The sequence below is a fragment of the Mustela nivalis genome (assembly GCF_964662115.1).
Source record: "Mustela nivalis genome assembly, chromosome: 14".
In the NCBI taxonomy this organism is placed as follows: domain Eukaryota; kingdom Metazoa; phylum Chordata; class Mammalia; order Carnivora; family Mustelidae; genus Mustela; species Mustela nivalis.
This window is the reverse complement of record NC_139033.1, coordinates 39410941-39426918: the sequence shown is the minus strand read 5'-3', so window position 1 is coordinate 39426918 and position 15978 is coordinate 39410941. Positions and strand designations below refer to the sequence as shown.

At 38.8% G+C, this 15978-nt stretch overlaps 1 protein-coding gene across 1 annotated transcript in view; it reads left to right on the top strand.

Moving 5' to 3' along the window:
* Nucleotides 1-263: 263 nt before the first annotated feature.
* Nucleotides 264-15978, top strand: part of RAB27B (RAB27B, member RAS oncogene family) — a 206502-nt gene continuing 190787 nt past the window's right edge. The window contains exons 1-2 of the mRNA XM_082699654.1: nucleotides 264-433; nucleotides 13736-13794. The gene's annotated coding sequence lies outside the window, so the exon portion shown is untranslated. The remainder of the gene's footprint in view (nucleotides 434-13735; nucleotides 13795-15978) is intronic.

Sequence of the window (15978 nt, the reverse complement as noted above, 5' to 3'; positions counted from 1 at the left end):
AGAAAATTAAAAAAAATTAAATTAACTGCAAGACTAAAGAATCATGGGGAGAAAGCCATGAATACCACGCTTTGCTTTCTCCTGGGTAAGTGAACTTGGTCCTGGATGGATTTCTTGTTGATCTTCTGGGCGAGGGGCCTGGTGTAGTGATTCTCAAGTGTCTTTACCCCAGGCGGAATTGCACCGCCCTTACCAGGGGCCAGGCTGAGTAATCCGCTCGGGTTTGCTTTCAGGAGCTTTTGTTCCCTGAGCGCTTTCCGTACAGTTCTGGAGGACGGGAATACAAATGGCGGCCTCCTGGTCTCCGGCCAGGAGGAGCCGAGAGCCCGGGGCCCCACTCCTCAGTGCGCTCTCAGAGAACAGCGCCCAATCACTCCCATCTCCGTGGCCTCCGGCCGCACTCCGAGCTCACCAAGCCTGTGACCGGTTCAAGGTAAGCCCAAGTTGAGAGCTCACTCCTCGGCTCTGTAGCCGGCTTCCCCGCTCTAATACCTGTGAGCTCTGTGACACTCAGACACCCCCTATCCCTCTGTGACCCTATGGGACCTGGGGCCACGCTGGCCCTGTGGGCTTCACCCCGGTTTAGCCTCTGGAGCGATGTCCCTCAGTGGAGCAGACTTTTTTTTTTTTTTAGATTTTATCTATTCATTTGACAGAGAGAGATCACAAGTAGGCATAGAGGCAGGCAGAGAGAGAGAGAGGAGGAAGCAGGCTCCCTGCTGAGCAGAGAGCCTGATGTGGGACTCGATCCCAGGACCCTGAGATCATGACCTGAGCTGAAGGCAGCGGCTTAACCCACTGAGCCACCCAGGTGCTTCTGGAGCAGACTTTTAAAGGTCCTGATTTTGTGCTCAGTTGCTCTGCCGCTTGCCGGGAGCCACCTCCCCCCCCCCCCCCAACGGTTTATCTTCCTGTCGCTTTGGATTCACTTCTCCACCATCCTACCTTTCAGAAAGTAGTTGATTTTCTGTTTCTAGAATTGTTGTTCTTCTTCTCTTCGGTCTCCTGTTGGATTTGTAGGAGTTTTCAATGGATTGATAAGCTATCTAGCTGATCTCCTCCAAAGGGCACTTTTGAGACACAGGACTGGAAGCTGGAATAAACCCTGAAGCGCTGGCTCTGGGCGTGTGCAGTGTCCAGGACTCCGACCCTGTGACCTTGCCTGAGAGCCCATGGGTGGTAATGCCCAGTATACACGAACCCAGATCTCAGGCTCTGCACTAACCTCTCATTTTACATTTCCTGGCTTACATCCTGAACTTTTTCTGCGTGGCTTGAGTTTGACTCACATTTACTGAATGGTTACCCCATTTCAATATATTTTATTTTCAGTTGACAGAAAATCCTGTTCCTTTTATACTGTCTCCATCTCTAATTTCGCTTTTCATTTTCTCTGAGAAACAGGTGTTCTGTTTTTAGGTCCAGAAGGGTCTAATGTTTGTGTCCCAATCTAGTTTGTAGAGTGAAGCCAACACAGTCTAAGACCGGGTAGCCTGGACTTGAAACCTAGTTCTCTCCCTTTCCATGTGAGCTTCGGCAAATTCCCTGCCCTGATCTTTCTCTGCCCTAGTTTTCTCAACTAAGAAATGGAGATTTAAAAACCCCACTTCATGCATCTATTGTGAAGAGTGGATAGATTAATATATATATCCGTCAGCCCGGCCTCTGACAAATGTTCAGCAAATGTTATCTGAGGATAATGGTAAATTCTTAGGTCAAAGATGCTCTTCCCTTGCTACCTAGCATGTTTCTGGCCATTTCTCCTCCTTTTATAATTTACAGGTATTCATAAAATCACAGCTCATATTGACATTCAACTAAGAAAAAGATCACAGGAGAGTTGAAGCTTCTCAGACACAATTTTCATATTGGTACATCAAAGCTGAATAGAGGTTAGGTTGTGGTGGAATTAAAAAGTACACGTGGAAAGACACTGCAATGATTAGAGGTGAAGGTTGAGTGGGAGATGAAAGGATTGATTCACCTTTTCTCCTGCAGGAAGAACAGAGTGAGTGTACTCTTAGCCAGCTTAGTCCAATCAAGAGAATTACACTACACTCAAAATGAGAAGTAGCCTTAAACTAAATTTATTTTTTATTATTGGGAACCAGTAAGGACCACCATAGTTCAGAAAATTAAGATTTAAATATTTAAAAATTGTTTCAGTGAATGAAATATATTTTTGTATATATTAGTTTTATATGGTGCTTTAGTTTCTATGGCACTTCAGATTCTTATAGCCCCTTTCCTCAAGGATATCTTAATGACAAATATACATTGAAACCAACTTCTCTTGACAAATGGGCTAGATTAGTCTGGTTCTGGGGTTGACTCAGGGCAGGAAGGTAAATTCAAATACTTCGGCAGGTCTCTCCTTCCTCTGGGAAAGTGTTCTTATCACACACACAAGAATTTCTTTCAATAAAATGGCCGTATCTCTACAGAAAACATGGCTCATCGCCATTTTCTGCCTAAACTAGCATCAGCAGCTCGTGGAATCCACATATGGAAGCACGGGGACTAGATGAAGAGCGTGCCTCCACCACTTATTCATTTGTGTATCCTTGAGAGAATCTTTTTCAAGTTATTGGAAATCAGCTTCTTCATCTATAAAATGGGGTGTTCGAACTTACTTCTAAAGTTATTTTTAAGATAATCTGACGTCATGAGCCTGAAAATACTTTGCAGCTATAAAAGATCATAACAATAAAGACTGGTGTTATTATTTCTCCTTTTAGAGATGAAGAACTACTTGATTTTTTTTAATGTTAGGTGAAGGATGGTTTTATTATTCTAGATGATGGAAACTGTGATCCACTGTGGTTAGCAATAGGGGCTTTTTGAGGAGAGGGTCTTTGGTTTTAATCCCAAATGTAATTAATTGTGACTTCATGAAGGCCCTTAACTTATCCAAATCTTGGTTTCCTCATCTATAAGTTGGAGATAATAGTTGTGTATAATCTATAGAATTTATAAAATTAGATGGACGAATGTTCTTCGGTAGAATACAGGCATTACCTTGGAGATATGACACAACTGGCTCCAGGCCACCACAGTAGAGAGGATACTGCAGTTAAGTGAGTCAACTTAACTTCTTGGTTTTCCAGTACAAATAAAAGTGATGGAAGCTATGCCAGGTCTATGGTGTCAATTCCAAACACTCAACAGTTACTCAACAGAGGTACCATAATGGCCATAATTGGTCAGTGATACCAACAAAAATCTAAATACACTGATAAAATTTCTTCTTTGCAACTTTTCATAGTTAAAAAGGAAAGTGGTAGGAAGCTTGATGAAAGAAAGCTTTTTTGAGAAGACAATATGGGAAGGATAGGTTGTTTTTATGAATTTCGTGGTTGTGTCATTTTAAACAGATGATGGGAAATATTTCCTGAGTGTTCACCATGAGCAAAACACTGAAATGAAATTTGAAATGAATGTCACTAAATAAATAGTTTGTAGCTTGGCTCAGAAGTTTTAAGAATAGTGCTGGAACCATCTGTGTTCTATGAACGGCTTCTCCCTTTGGATGAAATACGATCATCCAAAGAAGGAAGATGAAAACTATTGATTAATTTTGGGACAGAATGTTGGGAAAATGTAAAATATCATAAGTACTAAGTTGACAGTTGAAATCTTTGAAGACTGTATTAAAGTTAAATGCCCTCTTCCGCAGTACAAGCTTCTAGCCCGTTTACTAGCCTTCAGAGCTAGTAATCCTTCCAAAATTCCAGGAGTCACTCCCAAAGAGTCTTTAGTGAAATAATAACATTTGTTTGTGAAAAGCACCTGAAGGAAAATAATAACCCTGCCGAGTGGCACAGGTAAACAAATCACAGAATTATAAATAGAGCCAGAGCCTTTCTAGACATGGAAACAAATGCTAGTCAATGTGACTTGGCAGTAATTTCAAATTTGGTAATGAAGTGTGGGGGCTAACCATTCATCAAGGGCATCACTAAAAAGATTTGGCCAGGTTGCCAAAAATTTGGCTAGATTTTCTGAGAAATAATAAATCTTCAACAACAAAATCAAAAGCTAAAGAATTTGTAGTACTCACTGGCCCCTCCTGGACTTGACTTTCTTCCCTGTTGTTAAGGAGCTCTAGTTAGGAGGAGGTTGCTGCTTCCTCTTTTCTTTTCTTCTTTTTCTCCCCAGCTATATATTATCCATGATCATTGGCTTCTTCTCAAAGTATAATTTGTTCCTTAAAGACCATTACCACAAAGAACTTTACACAGCCTGTTGGCAAAAAAAAAAAAAAAAAAAAAAAAAATTAAATTAAATTAAATTTAAAAATGCATATTTGTGTTGGAAAAAAAGCAAAAAACAAAAAACAAAACAAAACACCTCGATTTGTACTCTCTGATTTTGGTATGGGTGCCAGGTCATGTTCATTCTTTTCTTTCCCCACTGTGCACAGAACTGAAAAAAAAAAAGTTAATCAGCTATTTTACAATGTCTTCCAACATTAAAATCACTTTGCTATAATTAAGAGCTTGGTGCCTGAAAGGACTAAACTTAGGACCACTTGAAATGAACCAGTGAAGGCAATGCCGTTATCTGGTGGAAGAAACCAAGGAAGGCAAGAAGCAGCCATTCTGACTCTGAGATGGAGTCTGAAAGACAGAGGACCACCAAGCTGGCTTTTGCCTCATGGTGCTTCCCTTGGAGGGGGTGGTCTTAGACTTTCTCAGGGGACTGAGGTTCCCCTTCAGGACTCTCCATCTCCTGCCCCACCCCAGCTGTCCTCCACCCCCAAGCTACCAGAGAACCTCGGGGCTCCCGGGAAATAGCAGATCTTGCTAAACTGTGTCATACCTCCATGTCTCAATTTATTTAATAGTCCTGAATTACCACAGAGATGATTAGATGAAAACCTACTGATGGAGCAAGATCTTTGAACTAGAATGTGCCTGCTCATCAGTAATCCTCCCTCTGCCTTTCAATGGAGTCGTTTTGATGTGAAGATCAAAAGAATTGTTAAGACCGGCTGGCAAGTGTGGTCATCAGACATTCTAGCCCAACCCTCTGGAATAGTTTGTAGCTTGGCTCCCACTTCTGTGGAAACAGAAGTCCTACTCCTTCCCTGGGAAAGACACATCTCCAAATGGGATAGAGAAAGTAAAGAGAGAGCAGACTCCTTCCCCCAGAGACACTATCCTGCCCCATTGGAAAGAACAGGAAACCTCACCTCCTTTAAACAATTCTCTAAGCTCCAAAGCAGTCTGGATCAGTCTTAGGCTGAAGTTAGTGGAATTTACCATTAGTCAGTTCAAGTGTATGTTGGGCTTAGTGCTGCTATACTTTAATAGTATTTTTTATTTTTTAAAATGCATTTATTTATTCTAGAAACAGAGTGGGCACACAAGCAGGGGGAGGGGCAGACGGAGAGGAAGGGAATTTCAATCAGGCCCCTACTCCCCGCTGAGCACAGAGCCTGATGTGGGGCTTGATCTTGAGATCTCGAGATCATTAAATGTGTAGATTGCTTTAGGTAGCATAGACATTTTCATAGTATTTGTTCTTCCAATCCAGGAGCATGGAACATTTTCCCATTTCTTTGTGTCTTCCTCAATTTCTTTCATGACTACTTTATAGTTTCCTGAGTATAGATTCTTTGCCTCTTAGGTTAGGCTTGTTCCTAGGTATCTTATGATTTTTGGTGCAATTGTAAATGGGATTGACTCCTTAATTTCTCTTTCTTCTGTCTTGTTGTTGGTGTAAAGAAATGCAACTAATTTCTGTGCATTGATTTTATATCCTGACACTTTACTGAATTCCTGTACAAGTTCTAGCAGATTTGGAGTGGAGCCTTTTGGGTTTTCCACATATAGTATTATATCATCTGCAGGGAGTGATAGTTTGATGATTTCTCTGCTGATTTGGATGCCTTTACTTTCTTTTTGTTGTCTGATTGCTGAGGCTAGGACTTCTAGTACTATGTTGAATAGCAGTGGTGATAATGGACATCCCTGCCTTGTTCCTGACCTTAGTGGAAAAGCTCTCAGTTTTTCTCCATTGAGAATGATAATTGTGGTGGGTTTTTCATAGATGGCTTTGATGATATTGAGATATGTGCCCTCTATCCCTACACTTGTCTCAAGCTGCTACTCCTCCACCATCTTGACTCCTCCCTAGCACCTTGAGATCAGACCTGAGCAGAAATCTAGAGTTGGCCGCTTAACCGACTGAGCCATCCAGCTGCCCCTTTATTTACTTATTTATTTTTTAAAGATTTTATTTATTTATTTGACAGACAGAGATCACAAGTAGGCAGAGAGGCAGGCAGAGAGAGAGAGAGAGAAGAGGAAGGAGGCTCCCTGTGGAGCAGAGAGCCTGATGTGGGGCTGAGAGCCTGATGTGGGGCTTGATCCCAGGACCCTGGGATCATGACCTGAGCTGAAGGCAGAGGCTTTAACCCACTGAGCCACCCAGGCATCAGCCACCCCTTTAATAGTATTTTAAAAATTAGAAACATAAAATTTGCTCAAAGCAGACTATTTGGAGAATTAAAAGAGGTAAAAACTGTATTCACGTTATCACTCTACAGTGGCAAGCACTAGAAACAGTTTGGTGTAGAGTTCTTCAGACTTGTGTGTGTGTGTATGTGTGTGTGCGTGTGTGTGTGTGCCACAGAGGTATCATGATTTCCCTCCAACATATATAATAAAGTACCTATCTTATTGAGAATTATTCCTTTTACCCCATTAGCAATATATCCTAAACTCTACCAGGTCAAAAACACTATTGTCTGACAACATACTATTTTTCAAGTATTTAAAATACTTTAAAATAATTTAATTTAAAAAATTTTAAATTTAAAGTATTTTAAAATACTTTAAAATATTTTACTGTATAAATTCATTATAGTTTAACCAGTTCCCTAAAGTTGGACATTTAGATTGATTTCTATTTTTATAACATTTAAAAATATATATGCTGCAACGAACATCTTCAAACACAGGAGTAATTTTTTAGTATAAGATAAATCTTTGTATCTGCAATTTCTGGGCCAAAGTGTATGTATGTTTTTAAGAGACTTACAACATTTTCCTACTTATTCTTCAGGAAAGTTATACAAATTCTTTCCCACCAGAAGTATGGGAGAGTAGTTTCTTCACACCATTGCCAAATGGAAGAGTATTGTTTTCAGTCTTGACCAAACTGAAAGAAGATTGTTAAACATCAATTAATTTCATTACTAGTGAGATCGGACACCTTTTAGTTTGTGTTATTTCGTGTTTTCTCATCATGTATATTTTTAATGGAATTGGCCTAGTCATGTCTTCTGCCCATTTTAATGGGGTCCTCACCTAATTGATTTATAAGGAATTTTTACACATTAAAAAGATAAATTCTTTGCCTGTCATATGTGTTGCAAATATTTCCTCACATTGTAATTCTGTACTTTGATTTAGTTATGGTGATTTAAATTCCCAAGTATAAAATCGTTCTTCTCTGTAGATTGTCCTATCTTTATTTTTCTGTTAGTGTTATGCTTCTAAAGTTTCTTTCTCCAACACCAAAATTATATGAGTATTCAAATGCAGTTTCTTTTTTTAATATGCCTTTTCCCCCACTATAATCTTTAATCCATAGGATTTATTTTAATTTTATAGGATAATATTCAGTTACCTTTATTTCTGAAGGGTTAGAAGTTTAGAAACTTGGAGGTACTAAAAGGCAGATGTGGCACATCTGGAAAAGATGACCAGATGCGGGGGAAAGGTCTGAGTTCTGTGTTCTGGTCTCATGTCAGATGTGCCTGAATGTATGTGGCAGTCAAGTTTCTTAACCTGCGTCTACGTTTCAAATAAGCTTGCCGAGTTGCCATGAAGATAAAAGGAAAGAATACTGTGGAAAAATAGGAGTACCATTTCTTCATGTCATCTTCAATTTCCTTCATCAGTGTTTTATAGTTTTTGGAGTACGGGTAGGTCTTTTACCTCTTTGGGTTAGATTTATTCCTAGATATCTTTCTATTTTGGGAGGAACTATACATAGAATTGTTTTCTTAACTTCTCCTTCTGCTGCTTCATTCTTCGTGTGTAGACATGCAACAGATTTCTGTGCACTGATTTTTGTATCCTGCACCTTTACTGAATTCATCAGTTCTAGCAGTTTTTTGGTAGTGGAAGTTTTACTTCTTCCTTACCCATGAATGCCTTTTTTCTTTTTGTTGTCTGATTTCTGTGGTCAGGACTTTTAATGTTGTGTTGAATAAAAGTGTCTGGAGTGGACCTTCTTGTTTTGTTCATGACCTCAGGGGAAAAGCTCTCAGTTTTTTTCCCATTGAGGATGATGTTAGCTGTGGGTTTTTCATATATAGGTTTTATTACGTTGGCATATATTCCTTCTAAACTACTTTGTTGAGGATTTTTTTTTTTTAAATCATGGATGGATATTGTACTTTTTCAAATGCTTTTCTTGCATCTATTGAAATGATCATATGGTTCTTATTCTTTCTCTTATTGATATGATGTATCACATTGGTTTATTTTTAACAATTGAATCACTCCTGCATCCATGGGAAAAATCCCACTTGATCATGGTGAATGATTTTTATGATGTATTGTTGAATTCAGTTTGTTAGGATCTTATGAATGAACATTTAATATTTGTATAATTTAGCTGTACTGGCAAAAGTTCACTTTGAGAAAATTTGAAAGTGTTAAAAAAGGTTCTCATAAAAATATAAATAGGGTTAAATGCATTTCACTGATAAGGGGGTATGTATCCTTAACACAACCAAACAATTAGTTTAGTTGGTAGATTCCCTTAAGTAAATAAGTTTCACGTCATTAAGGTACATACTCCCCCATATGTAATGATGTTTTTTTGAGGGGGAGAAAAAGTATTTTTCCATTATGGATACAGTCCTGTCTTCTTACACCTCTCCAAATGGAGGAAGTGCTATTAGTATCTAGCCATTTTGACTCATGATAGGTACTAGTTCTTCTCTGTAGATTGTCCTATCTTTATCTTTCTGTTAGTGTTATGCTTCTAAAGTTTCTTACTCCAACACTAAAATTATATGAATATTCAAATGCAGTTTCTTTTTTAATATGGCTTTTTTTCCCACTATAATCTTTAATCCATAGGATTTATTTTAATTTTATAGGATAATATTCAGTTACCTTTATTTCTCTCAGAGAGAGAGATAGCATACACAAGCAGGGGGAGAAGTAGGCTCCCTGCTGAGTGAGGAGCCCAATGCAGAACTTGATCCTAGGACCTTCGATCATGACCTGAACTGAAGGCAGGTGCTTAACCGACTGAGCCACCCAGGTGACCCTTGGTATTAGTTCTAAAAGAAGTATTTTCATGTTTATTTTTAAAGAGATAAGTTGTGCCTTTAAAAAAGAAGACAAGTCCTATGAAGAAGGATTTAAGTTTTGCTCTACCAATACTTCCAAAAGCAGTAGCTTTGAGGAAAGCACACCTTAGTGGAGGAGGGGAGACACCTGCTGGATGCCACTTAGAAAGGACAAGAGTCACTGGACGCCAGGCCTTCGTGAGGTGTTTTATTTCGTTTTTTTCCCATGTATCTTTGTGAGACAGTAACAAGTAAAATGACAGAGGAAACGGATATTAAAGATATTAACGCTGACTGATTTGCCTTCATTAACAACAATTAAATTTTTTTTAAGATTTTATTTATTTATTTGACACACAGAGAGATAAATCACAAGTAGGCAGAGAGGCAGGCAGAGAGAGAGGGGGAAGCAGGCTCTCCGCTGAGCAGAGAGCCCGATGTGGGGCTTGATCCCAGGACCTGAGATCATGACCCCAGCCGAAGACAGAGGCTTAACCCACTGAGCCACCCAGATGCCCCAAGGATTAAAATTATTTTAAATGTGATTCAATTCTAAAAGTTTATATACATGTGTATACACACACACACACACACACACACACACACACATACACACATACACACACACGCACATTTTTTCTTTAGCTAGTACCTCTAAATTTTTAATACAATTTTTAGCCCTGATATAGGTATTAATACTTTTTTTTGAAAACAATAACTACTATGAGCTATTCAAAGATATGAAGGAAAGATTCTTCAATCTATTTTTTGTATTGCTGTTGGCATTTTCTATCAATATTGTTTAAAGTGCACATGGAGAAAAAGCAATTCCATCTCTAGGACATTATGTCACTTGCCCACTGGCAAAAGTATACAAAGATAAGTGGAAACCATATTTATTAATTTGCAAAAAATAGAAACCTAGAGACAACTTGGATTTCCATTAAAAAAAAGAAGAAAACATTTTTGTTATCCTGATCCAAAGTCTTCAAGAAGAAACAATGAGATTATATTTCCCAGCATTCTTTGCAGTGGGGGTAGACACATGACTGTGTGTGATGTGTGTTAGCAGGCAGGAATGATGCCTGCCACTCCCAGGCTGAGCCCCTGAAAACCTCCATATGCACTCTCTGGTGCTCTTTTCCCTTCTAACTGATGGGATTGTTCACCCCCACTGTGGGTTTGGAAGCTCGGTGATGGCTGGCCCAGCCGCTGTTGGCCTGTTCGGTCCTTCTGCACCCATCTCCATTGACTTAGAACCGTCTCCTCCTGTTTTATGATGGAGAAATAAACGTGTGTGAAGCCAAAATAGGTTTGTATCTATTTTGTACTGCGGCCTAGCCAACCCTCACATACTGGTCAAAGAGGAATTTAACCAAGTCTAAATGATTTAGTCCTCTTTCCTCATTCAGGCCAAGTTAGTGACGAATGTCTAGGAATCTGTCCATTCAAATATTTAGCCAGAACCAACTGACTACTCACCAGCTGCCACATTCTCTGCTGTCTGCTGAAGATACCACAGTAAACACAGAAGGCACGGGTCCCGCCTTCATGGGCCATGCAGAATAGTGGAAAAGATAGGTGATCAACAAATAAGCAAAACACAAAATGTGTTTTTAAGTTGCAATAAGTTCTATGAAGGAAACAAATAGCATTTGAGCATAGAAAATAAAAGGTATGCCCTAGGAGGATTTTATTTTATTTTTAAAGATTTTATTTATTTATTTGAGAGAGTGCATTGAGGGAGAAAGAGAAGCAGACTCTCTGCTGAGCAGGGAGCCCAATGTGGGGCTTGTTCCCAGGACCCCAAGATCATGACTTGAGCCAAAGGCAGATGCTTAAATGACTGAAGCACCCAGGTGCCCCATCTGAGGAGGGTTTTAGGTGGCTGAAGGTTTAGAAAAGACCTCCCTGAGAAGGCGATGTTGAAGCCAGGACCCAAAGGATGAGAAGGACCTATCAATGTGAAGACTGGAGTTAAAATCATTCCATGCAGAAGGAGTTGCCATCAGAAGTTGTAGCACGAGAAATAACTTGGCCAAGTTGGAGGCACTATAGAAGGCCAGTGGGGCACATGGAATGAGAGATGTTAGCTGAACAAAGCTCATCTCCAGAGCAGTTTCCAGCCAGGTGAATGTGCCAGCATTCTGGCTCCCTGCTCGTAAATCTACTGTTGGACTAACCGAAGACAAGGATATTCACATCTTCTGTTTGCTTTACCTGATTTATTTTGTCCTGTGTAGACAGATGTCACTGTGGGAGAAAAAAACACAGCACCCAAAGTCAAAGTAGCCCAATGCATTTGATTCCACTTTTTTTTTTTTCCCAAAAATCATTAAGGACCATCTGGGTTACTAAATTAATTTTATAAAACAAAAAAGCAGTTCTCCATGAAAATATCTTTTACTCTTTTTTATGCAGAGTCATTTACATAAACCACTGATTAGAGTTAATCATTCAGAAATAGGAATGAACACATTGTCTCTTCCAGGAGTTAGATCATTCAACAGTATGTCATTATAATTTACTGATAGAAAACTATCACTTGTTTCAATTACTGTTACTCTTATTTAATTACCTAAAGATAACATACATAAAAGATACTCAGGTTTTATCCTTTTTTTAAAATGGCAATGACTTCCCTTATCTGTGGCATTCATTCCAGTGATTTTCTTAACAGCCATGTCCCACCCTGGGTTAGCCTCAGTGCTGCTGTGACAAATTATCTTGCGGGTGGCTCCATTGTAATGGTCTCCACAGACTTCCTGCAGTTTTATGCACAAAGTGGCACCTAAAGGATTCTTCACTCAAAGTCATGAGTCGAGGACACCTGATGTGAAAGCCATGGGGTATCATTTCAACAGCTCTATGTAGATGGAACAGACAACCTCCCATCTCGGAAATAGACCCCGGGCTTCTTCCTGGTAATTAATCTTACCCGTCTACACGGACATTTTGAAAAGGCATCAGCAGGTTCCTGGGCAAATTCAGGATCTACAGAGCTGCTGGCCCAGGACCCTGATGGATTCCGTGTTGTCTGCCTCAGGGTTCTTCCACCACAGCTGGCCTTGAAAGGGAAATCACCATCTACCAAGACGGCCATGATGTTGGCCACCACAGATTGTTTCTTGGGAATTTCACTCTGGCAATGTCTTCTTCTTTGAGTTTTAAAGCTATACAAACGCCATTAAACTCTTCCAGTTGTGTGAGACCACAGGAAATAAAGCATCCTGGTTTTCATTCTTTTTTAATACCTTGGCATGCTGAGAACTGCTTGACTAAAGTAAATCGGGGTTTTGTTGCATGCGTTGTCAGACGACCCAGGATTCTGCATCAAAACTAAGTGAGATAATGTGATGTGCTTTATGTGAAATATTTAGCCCTATGCCAGGCACACAACGAACATGTGATATACAGCAGCTGTCATCGTCATACTGTTGTTATTCTCAGCTCTTACAAAATCTGTTAGAGACTGATTCCTTGAGCTTCAAGCCTACATCAATCAATTGAATTAACAGATGTTTATTGAGAACAGAACATGACTGGTTGTTAATTCAGTCGATAGCCAGAAAGTGTTACAGTAACTCAAGAGTGGGACAGTTCACAGTGGGGCAGATAATAAGATAACACACACCACACACACACACGGCGTTTAAGTCAGGATTTAAAGGATTTAGTTTTTTCATAGGCAGCAAGGGTGTGTCATCTATCTCCTCCCCAAATTCTATTTTAATTTTGAAAAATTAAAGACCTGAAAAGAATGGAAAGAAGCAACACCTATTTCTCTTGACCTAGATTCCCCGTCATCATTATTTTTCTTGCATTTGCTTTATATTCAGACTTCGTTTGGCTGAACCATTTGGGAAGAAGTTGTAGGTGTCCTGACACTTTAACCTGTGATATTTCAGCACACCTCTCCAAAGAGGTAACCACACTGTCATGCCTTTATTCAAGAATGTTAAAAAATACTGCCTTCATATCATCTACTATACAATCCATCTTCAAATTGTTCCAGTTGTCCCCAACCTGGTTGTCATAGCTTTATATTTTTGATCTAGGACATTATCACTAAACAAGCGTTTGGTTGTTAGCAGGGTCGTATCTCCTGGTTCAGACGATTCCCATGAAGGGAGAGACTCTTGATGCCACTCTCTACGCATGGCAGGATCGGGAATCATCAGTTCTTAAATTAATCATTTTGGGTGGCAAACAAATCCTCAAAATCGAATTCATACTTGATAGGACTTTCTAGAAAAATCAAGCAGGATATTAAAACAATTACTCATATAGTTCATTTTTTAAGAGAAAAAATACTTCATGTTAATTTTCTGATAACTAGGGGAATAAAGAGGAAAAAGGGGGGGCACAAGTGATTGCTTTCCTTTAATTATCTGTATAATTGCTTCTGTCCTCCAGGATGCTTTGTCACTGACGCTGTGGACCTAGCATTACACTGGGAATACAGGTGGTTCAAGGTAAATATTTTTCTGCATTCTGTGGTTCAGTTGGAATAGTTAGAAACATAGAGACCTATTTCTTTCCTTAGTGTGTATTTGTTTGTAGCAGAGAGATCACATCTCTTTGGAAATAATTAAATTAAGTTATAATGTTCTGCAGCTGCTGAGTTATTAGCCAAATGTTCACCACATGGGATCTCTCATTAGGATTTGTGAACAGGTAATCTTTTTTGATAAATGAACTTGTAATTTTCGTAACCATTTATACAATACCCAGATATCTTTTATATTGATTTCTAATGTCTCGGCACTTAGGATGCTATATTTGATTCCCCCTTTAAAAGGATATAAAAATCATTACTGACACTTGATTGAGCTCCTTTTCGAAATGGCATAGGACCCACTAGAAATCAGATGCTATGGATAGTGATACTTTATGCAAGAAGACTTAATTTTTTTCCCAGTTTTAACTTCAAAGGGAAGTCATATATTCTGATACCTTGATTTTTTTTTTAGCATTATGCAAACTTAGATGATAATTGTTATCCCCATAAAAATAGTTCTCATGTTTTTATTTAACCAAAGCTGCTCAATAGAAGTGAAAATTAAATCACAAATGAAAACAGGTGAAAGCATTAGTTTTTTTCCTGCATCTGAGCCAGATTGTTTTTGGATCTAAACTGCTCCCTGATAGCAATCTAGGAACTTTAGGATGGTGCAATAGTTTTCTTGATGAACTGAGAGAACTCCAGTATCTTCTCTCATTGCAAGTAGAAAAAACTTGCCTCATTTACAGGAGTTAATAAATACACCTGCAGCATTTCCATTTCTTTTTCTCCATTAAAAGACAGTGTTGAATTTGGAAGCCTCCTACACTGCTGGTGAGAATGTAAAATGATGCAGATGCTTGGAAAACAGTCTGGAAGTTCCTAAAAAGGGAAAACAAAGAGATATTGCATGACCTGAAATCCCACTCTTAGGTATATACCCAAGAGAAATGGAAACATGTACCCATACAAAAACTTGGTATCATTCAAGCAGCATTATTAACAATAGCCCCAAGTGGAAACAACTCTAATGTCCACCAGTTGATAAACGAAGATGTAAAATTTGAAATAGCCATACAATGGAATGTTATTTGGCCATAAAAATCAGTGTAGTACTAACTCATGTGACATCACAGAGGCTTCTTGAAAATGTTTTGCTAAGTGAGCATAAGTCCCTTACAAAAGAATATTTTATGATTCTACTTTTTAAAAAAAGATTTTATTTATTTATTTGACAGAGATCACAAGTAGGCAGAGAGGCAGGCAGAGAGAGAGGAAGGGAAGCAGGTTCCCCAGTGAGCAGGGAGCCCGATGCGGGGCTTGATCCCAGGACCCTGAGATCATGACCTGAGCTGAAGGCAGAGGCTTTAACCCGCTGAGCTGCCCAGGTGTCCCTATGATTCCACTTTTATTAAATGTCCAGAATAGGCAATTCTATAAAGACAGAAAGTAGATTAGGGCGTCTGGGTGGCTCAGTCAGTTAAGCGTCTGCCTTTAGCTCAGGTCATGATCCCAGGGTTCTGGGATCAAGCCCCCCATTGCATTGGGAAGCCTGCTTCTCCCTCTCCCTCTGCCTGCTCTTCTCCCTCACTTATGCTTTCTCTCTCTGCCAAATAAATAAATAAATCTTTAAAAAAAAGACAGAAATTATATTAAAAAATTATTCTTAGGGCTGGAAATGGGAAAGTTGGGGTCATAAGGGGTAGGGACTGCTCATGAATACAACACTTCTTACTAGGGTGTGGAAATGTTCAGAAATAGGTTCTGAAAAAGGTTGCACAATTTTGTGAATAGAGTAAAGACCATTGACATGTACATTTCAGATGGGTCAGTTTAAATGGAGTGAAGTGTGAATTATATCTCTAAAATGTTTTATATGTAACTAATATATTTCTATAATGCATTAATATATTACATAATAATATATAGCATAATATTTTTTATATAATTGCATTTATTATATATATATGTATTTTTATATATACATATATATGTATATATATATATGTGTGTATATATATATATATATGTATTCACTTTCTCCTTCCACAGAAAGCTATATATATATAAAGCTATATATATATATAAAGCTATAAAGCCATACAATGGAATGTTATTTGGCCATTATATATAGCTTTCTGTGGAAGGAGAAAGT